Genomic DNA, 7,500 nt, shown 5'->3' with positions numbered 1-7,500 from the left:
CTAACTCGAGAGAGGACGGTCGGGACGTCGACCGGGAACAGGACACAGGCCAGAGTCCCCACGCCTGCCACGCGTATCTTGTACCTCAGTAAAGACCGCGGGAGGAGTTGAGGCCGCCGCCGGTGACCTTTCCTCGGAAGCCGCCTTCGCCGCCCCTGCTACGAGCGCCCGCTAGCATCAGCGGTGCCGCCTAGGAGAACGTCCGGAGCGAGTGAGTGCGAGAGCGTGCCAGCTAAACGCGCATTCGAGTAGCGGAGCTGAGCAGAGGAGCTGACGCCAGTGTCACGCCACTTTCGTCCCGACGTGGCCGCCGCCGACCAACGCCACCAGCGCCTGCCTGCGCTTTTTCTACCTTCACCGCCTACTTTCTCATCTGTCCGACCGCTGCGCCCGGCTGGCCTGCGCCCCGCCCGTCCGCCCGCCGCCAGATGCGCGAGGGGGTGGGGGGGGGGTCGGTCGTGCGCCAGGTAAGCTGCCGCGCTCGTGCACGTGGCCTCCCCGCCGCCGGGGTAGGTTGGTGCTCGGTTCAGCCATCGGCGGTCCCCTCCATTGCAGGGATCCGCTGGGTGTCGCGGCGCCGCACGCGCCCTTGGCCCACGTACGCGTCGCGGACACCCCTTTTCTCTTTCTCTCTCAGGATTCGTATATGACAATGCCGAGAAACGTACCGACAATTTGCTGCACCGCCCGCCGGACCGCTCACAAGGCTCTCCTCGTCCCGAGGACACTAGCCTTCTCGCGGAACCGGAGGCTGCACGCGGACCGCTCTGGCGACCGGACGTCTCCGGCCTCTGCTGGAGCGGGGAGGGAACGCGCGGGTGCCGCCCGACCTTCTGGAAATCGCACATCGGCCGGCCGTCAGTCGGTAGCACCGCGCGCGCAGAGCCTCTCCTTTCTCTCGTTGGTGACCGAGGATCAACGCTTCGGTTGAGTCAGGCTGAACCGGGCATCTCCCTGCCACTCTGGCCTATGGAACTCTCCCGACTCTTTCGCCTTGCCCCTACGGCGCGAAAGAGTGCTGCTGCGGCCGGCGCGCCCGTCCCTTGCTCTCTCGGGCCATGTCTGTCGTCGCAGTGCCGCGCCATCCCCTATCGAGCCGCGTCGCTGGGTGAGGTCCGCACCCGCACCCTTCCGCCGAGCTGGCTCTCAGGACGGTCGACGGTCGCCGCTCGCCTCCGTCGGCCCAGGGCCTAACGCCGCGCCGGTGAACGCCTCGCCATCCCACCCCGTCGATCGCGCCGGTGAGGTCCGCACCTTCACCGCCTAGGTATATGCGCGTGGGTGTAGCTGCCTTCTCGGGATGGTCGACGGTCGTTCGACCGGCCCCCGTCGTCTATGCGCACAGCAGTCCCGTCCGCCGGCGGGAGACTCCGTCAATCGATCGTGGTGCAAACGTGCGAATGCCCAACGTCAATTCCGCCCAAAGCATGAAGCCCTCGGTCGGCAATCGGGCCGCCCCGCGGCAGACCCACCTGCCCACCTCCGGAGATGGTAACGAGCCGAGCACGGAAGTTCGGCGCACGTGTCGAGACCGTCGCTTCCACTCGGCCTCTCCCAAAGGTAGGACCGACCAAGCCGGATCGATCGGGGAACAGAGGTCTAACGCAGACGACACTCGCGAGGGCACCAGCGGCAGGCTTGTCCCTTCTCCGTCTTGGTACACACAATGCCTCTTTGCTTTTCGGATCGATATAAAAGCTTTTGCCACCGTCGGTCTGCCGGCCGCCGCCCGCGGTCCGCGCTCAGACTCTGTCTGTCCGCAGCCCCCGCTGCGTTCTTGGACTTTGTCATTTTTTTCGGAAATAGCGAAAAAAAGCTTTTATCATTGTAAGTCGGAGCTCGCCCGGCCTCCCGCTTACTGAGTCACAATTGAGTAAGGCTCACTTAGAACTCTGCACTGTGTCAACCGTACCACTAGTCACCCTGCTAAGTGTGTCTGGAAAACGTGTTCCCGTAAATCTCCGGGAACCCCGCCAATCCCCCCGTACAGAAATTGCATGTGTCAAGTCGGCGGGATGCCTCCCGGAAGTCCTGCCGGGAAGGTCGCACTCTGGCCCCGCCAGGCGGGGCAAATCCGACCCCCATAGTGACTTCCGGGCCTAACTCGTTAACCAGAGCCGCGACAGACCGTGCAACAATGACATGTGTCAAACCGGCGGCACGACGCCCGGAGCTCATGCCGGTCGCGGGGGACCTCGGGCCCGCCCGACGGGGCAGATCCGACCTTCACAGGCTTCCGACGGCAATTGGTTAACCGGCGTGGCGCCGAGGGCACGCGGCTGGCTCGGCGGGCGGCCCTCCGGTAGTGCCGCCGTCGATCGGCCGCCTCGGTCGGCAGGAGGGCCCCGAAGTCGCCTTCATTCTGACTTCCGAGTCGGGACTTAGATTACTTTCGACTCTTCAGCCAAGGTCTCGGATCGACGGCGGGACCTGCGGTTGTCCCTCCGAAAATGCCGCCGCTCGGCCGGCACGGCCCGCCGAATACGTCCCCTTACTGGCTCCCGCCTCGGGACTTTGTCAGAAATTCATTCGGGCAAGGTTTCCATTCGGCGGCCGGAGCACCGGTAGTCATACGGAAAATGCCGCCCCTCGGCCGGCATGGGCCTGCGAATAGGTCCCGCTGACAGACTTCCGCAATTGGGTATTTGTCCGAAAATCCATACCGGCAATCTTCGGAATCGTGCGGAAAAGCTGCCGCGTGGCCCGGGTTAACCAATTGGGGAGGCCGGTGCCATCTACCGAATACTTCAACAACTCGTGAAAACGGCCTCCCTATATATCTGCAGGAACCCCGCCAATGCCCCCGTACAGAAATTGCATGTGTCAAAGGGGCGGCCGAATCTGACCCCGGCGGCCGAGCCTCTGGAACTCCGGGTCGGCCTCGGCCGGCAAATCCGACCCCCATCCAGACTTCCGGAGCGGACTTGGTTAACGAATTGCCACCGGGCAAATGGTTAACCGACAGATCTTGGAGGCTCGTTACCCAAGCCATCCCCCGCCGGTGCGAAAAGTTAACAATCAGCGGGCGGGCAATTCGTGAACCGAACGGGACCGGGCAATTCGTTAACCATTCGGAACCGGGCAATTCGTTAACCAACCTTGTCCTGGCAATGAGTGCACCAACCCGGCCGGACAATTCGTTAACCAAGCTGGCTCTGGCAATTCGTTAACCAACCTGGCCGGGACAATTCGTTAACCAACCCGGCCGGACAATTCGTTAACCAAGCTGGCTCTGGCAATTCGTTAGCCTACCCGGCCATGGCAATTCGTTAACCAACCTGACCCTGACAATTCGTTAACCAACCCTGTCCTGGCAATGAGTGCACCAACCCGGCCGGACAATTCGGTAACCAACCAGACCCTGGCAATTCGTTAACCAACCAGGACGGGCAATTCGTCAACCAACCCTGTCCTGGCAATGAGTGCACCAACCCGGCCGGACAATTCGGTAACCAACCAGACCCTGGCAATTCGTTAACCAACCAGGACGGGCAATTCGTCAACCAACCCTGTCCTGGCAATGAGTGCACCAACCCGGCCGGACAATTCGGTAACCAACCAGACCCTGGCAATTCGTTAACCAACCTGACCCGGACAATTCGTTAACCAACCAGGACGGGCAATTCGTTAACCAACCAGGCCCGGACAATACTTTAACCACCCTGGTTTTCCAATTCGTGAACCAACTGGGAACGGACAATTCGGTAACCAACCCTGTCCTGGCAATGAGTGCACCAACCCGGCCGGACAATTCGTTAACCACCCTGTCCTTGCCAATTCGTGAACCAACTGGGAACGGACAATTCGTTAACCAACCCGGCCGGACAATTCGTTAACCAAGCTGGCTCTGGCAATTCGTTAACCTACACGGCCATGGCAATTCGTTAACCAACCTGACCCTGACAATTCGTTAACCAGCCAGGACGGGCAATTCGTTAACCAACCTGGCCCGGACAATTCCTTAACCACCCTGGCCTTGCCAATTCGTGAACCAACTGGGAACGGACAATTCGTTAACCAACCCGGCCGGACAATTCGTTAACCAAGCTGGCTCTGGCAATTCGTTAACCTACACGGCCATGGCAATTCGTTAACCAACCTGACCCTGACAATTCGTTAACCAGCCAGGACGGGCAATTCGTTAACCAACCTGGCCCGGACAATTCCTTAACCACCCTGGCCTTGCCAATTCGTGAACCAACTGGGAACGGACAATTCATTGAACAACCCTGTCCTGGCAATGAGTGCACCAACCCAGCCGGACAATTCGTTAACCAAGCTGGCTCTGGCAATTCGTTAACCTACTCGGACATGCCAATTCATTAACCAGTCTGACCCGGACAATTCGTTAACCAACCCGGCCCGGCCCGGGCAATTGGTTAACCAACCGAGACTGGCCAATTCGTTATCCACCCCGGCCTGGCCAATTGGGTAACCAACCGGGCCTGGACAATTGATTAACCAGCCTGGCCCGGCCATAACGTTAACCAAGCGACTCCCGCCGATTACCCGCGCTGCAATGAATTTCGTTAAGTTGGGTCTGGCAAGCCGCTAACCCGGCCGGCCGGGCCTGACAACGCTCTAGAAACCCGGAACAGGCAGTTTCGTGAACCAACCGCGCACGCTCCTGACAAGGCGTTAACCAACCCTGCACGGTCAAGTCGTTAACCAAGCCCAAACCCGACAATTCGTTAACCAACCCAACCATGGCAATTCGCTAACCAACCCGGCCCGGGCAAATGGTTAACCAAGCCCAACCCTGACAATTCGTTAACCAACCCGGCCCGGGCAAATGGTTAACCAAGCCGGCCGGGCAAATCGGTAACCGGCCCGGCAGCCCCGACTATTCGACAATCAACCAGCTGAGGACAAACCCTTCGCCCTCAATAACAACTAGTTCTTGCCCCGCCGTCAAAATGTCCCGGCCGATGTTCATCAGAAACTCCTTGCTGGCCCATGGGCCCCCCTCCTTACCTTAAGAGAGTCATAGTTACTCCCGCCGTTTACCCGCGCCGCACTGAATTTCGTCAAGTTGGGTCTGGCAACCCGCTAACCCGGCCGGCCGGGCCTGACAACGCTCTAGAAACCCGGAACAGGCAGTTTCGTGAACCAACCGCGCACGCTCCTGACAGTGCGTTAGCCAACCCTGCTCGGGCAAATCGTTAATCAAGCCCAACCCTGAAACTGCGTTAACCAACCCGGCCATGGCAATTCATTAACCAACCCGGCTCGGGCAAATGGTTAACCAAGCCCAACCCTGACAATTCGGTAACCAACCCGGCTCGGGCAAATGGTTAACCAAGCCGGCCGGGCAAATCGTTAACCGGCCCGGCAGTCCCGACAATTCGGCAATCAACCAGCTGAGGACAAACCCTTCGCCCTCAAAAACAACTACGTCTTGCCCCGCCGTCAAAATGTCCCGGCCGATGTTCATCAGAAACTCCTTGCTGGCCCATGGGCCCCCCTCCTTACCTTAAGAGAGTCATAGTTACTCCCGCCGTTTACCCGCGCCGCACTGAATGTCGTCAAGTTGGGTCTGGCAACCCGCTAACCCGGCCGGCCGGGCCTGACAACGCTCTAGAAACCCGGAACAGGCAGTTTCGTGAACCAACCGCGCACGCTCCTGACAGTGCGTTAGCCAACCCTGCTCGGGCAAATCGTTAATCAAGCCCAACCCTGAAACTGCGTTAACCAACCCGGCCATGGCAATTCATTAACCAACCCGGCTCGGGCAAATGGTTAACCAAGCCGGCCGGGCAAATCGGTAACCGGCCCGGCAGTCCCGACAATTCGGCAATCAACCAGCTGAGGACAAACCCTTCGCCCTCAAAAACAACTACGTCTTGCCCCGCCGTCGAAATGTCCCGGCCGATGTTCATCAGAAACTCCTTGCTGGCCCATGGGCCCCGCTCCTTACCTTAAGAGAGTCATAGTTACTCCCGCCGTTTACCCGCGCCGCACTGAATGTCGTCAAGTTGGGTCTGGCAACCCGCTAACCCGGCCGGCCGGGCCTGACAACGCTCTAGAAACCCGGAACAGGCAGTTTCGTGAACCAACCGCGCACGCTCCTGACAATGCGTTCACCCGCCCTGCTCGGGCAAATCGTTAACCAAGCCCAACCCTGACAATGCGTTAATCAACCCGGCCATGGCAATTCATTAACCAACCCGGCTCGGGCAAATGGTTAACCAAGCCCAACCCTGACAATTCGGTAACCAACCCGGCTCGGGCTAATGGTTAACCAAGCCGGCCGGGCAAATCGTTAACCGGCCCGGCAGTCCCGACAATTCGGCAATCAACCAGCTGAGGACAAACCCTTCGCCCTCAAAAACAACTACGTCTTGCCCCGCCGTCAAAATGTCCCGGCCGATGTTCATCAGAAACTCCTTGCTGGCCCATGGGCCCCCCTCCTTACCTTAAGAGAGTCATAGTTACTCCCGCCGTTTACCCGCGCCGCACTGAATGTCGTCAAGTTGGGTCTGGCAACCCGCTAACCCGGCCGGCCGGGCCTGACAACGCTCTAGAAACCCGGAACAGGCAGTTTCGTGAACCAACCGCGCACGCTCCTGACAGTGCGTTAGCCAACCCTGCTCGGGCAAATCGTTAATCAAGCCCAACCCTGAAACTGCGTTAACCAACCCGGCCATGGCAATTCATTAACCAACCCGGCTCGGGCAAATGGTTAACCAAGCCCAACCCTGACAATTCGGTAACCAACCCGGCTCGGGCAAATGGTTAACCAAGCCGGCCGGGCAAATCGTTAACCGGCCCGGCAGTCCCGACAATTCGACAATCAACCAGCTGAGGACAAACCCTTCGCCCTCAAAAACAACTACGTCTTGCCCCGCCGTCGAAATGTCCCGGCCGATGTTCATCAGAAACTCCTTGCTGGCCCATGGGCCCCCCTCCTTACCTTAAGAGAGTCATAGTTACTCCCGCCGTTTACCCGCGCCGCACTGAATGTCGTCAAGTTGGGTCTGGCAACCCGCTAACCCGGCCGGCCGGGCCTGACAACGCTCTAGAAACCCGGAACAGGCAGTTTCGTGAACCAACCGCGCACGCTCCTGACAATGCGTTCACCCGCCCTGCTCGGGCAAATCGTTAACCAAGCCCAACCCTGACAATGCGTTAATCAACCCGGCCATGGCAATTCATTAACCAACCCGGCTCAGGCAAATGGTTAACCAAGCCCAACCCTGACAATTAGTTAACCAACCCGGCCCGGGCAAATAGTTAACCAAGCCGGCCGGGCAAATCGTTAACCGGCCCGGCAGTCCCGACAATTCGACAATCAACCAGCTGAGGACAAACCCTTCGCCCTCAATAACAACTAGTTCTTGCCCCGCCGTCAAAATGTCCCGGCCGATGTTCATCAGAAACTCCTTGCTGGCCCATGGGCCCCCCTCCTTACCTTAAGAGAGTCATAGTTACTCCCGCCGTTTACCCGCGCCGCACTGAATGTCGTCAAGTTGGGTCTGGCAACCCGCTAACCCGGCCGGC

The sequence above is a fragment of the Mobula birostris genome, chromosome 12, assembly GCF_030028105.1.
Source record: "Mobula birostris isolate sMobBir1 chromosome 12, sMobBir1.hap1, whole genome shotgun sequence".
Classification (NCBI taxonomy): domain Eukaryota; kingdom Metazoa; phylum Chordata; class Chondrichthyes; order Myliobatiformes; family Myliobatidae; genus Mobula; species Mobula birostris.
The sequence above is the reverse complement of the archived record's forward strand: the minus strand, read 5'-3'. Positions refer to the sequence as shown.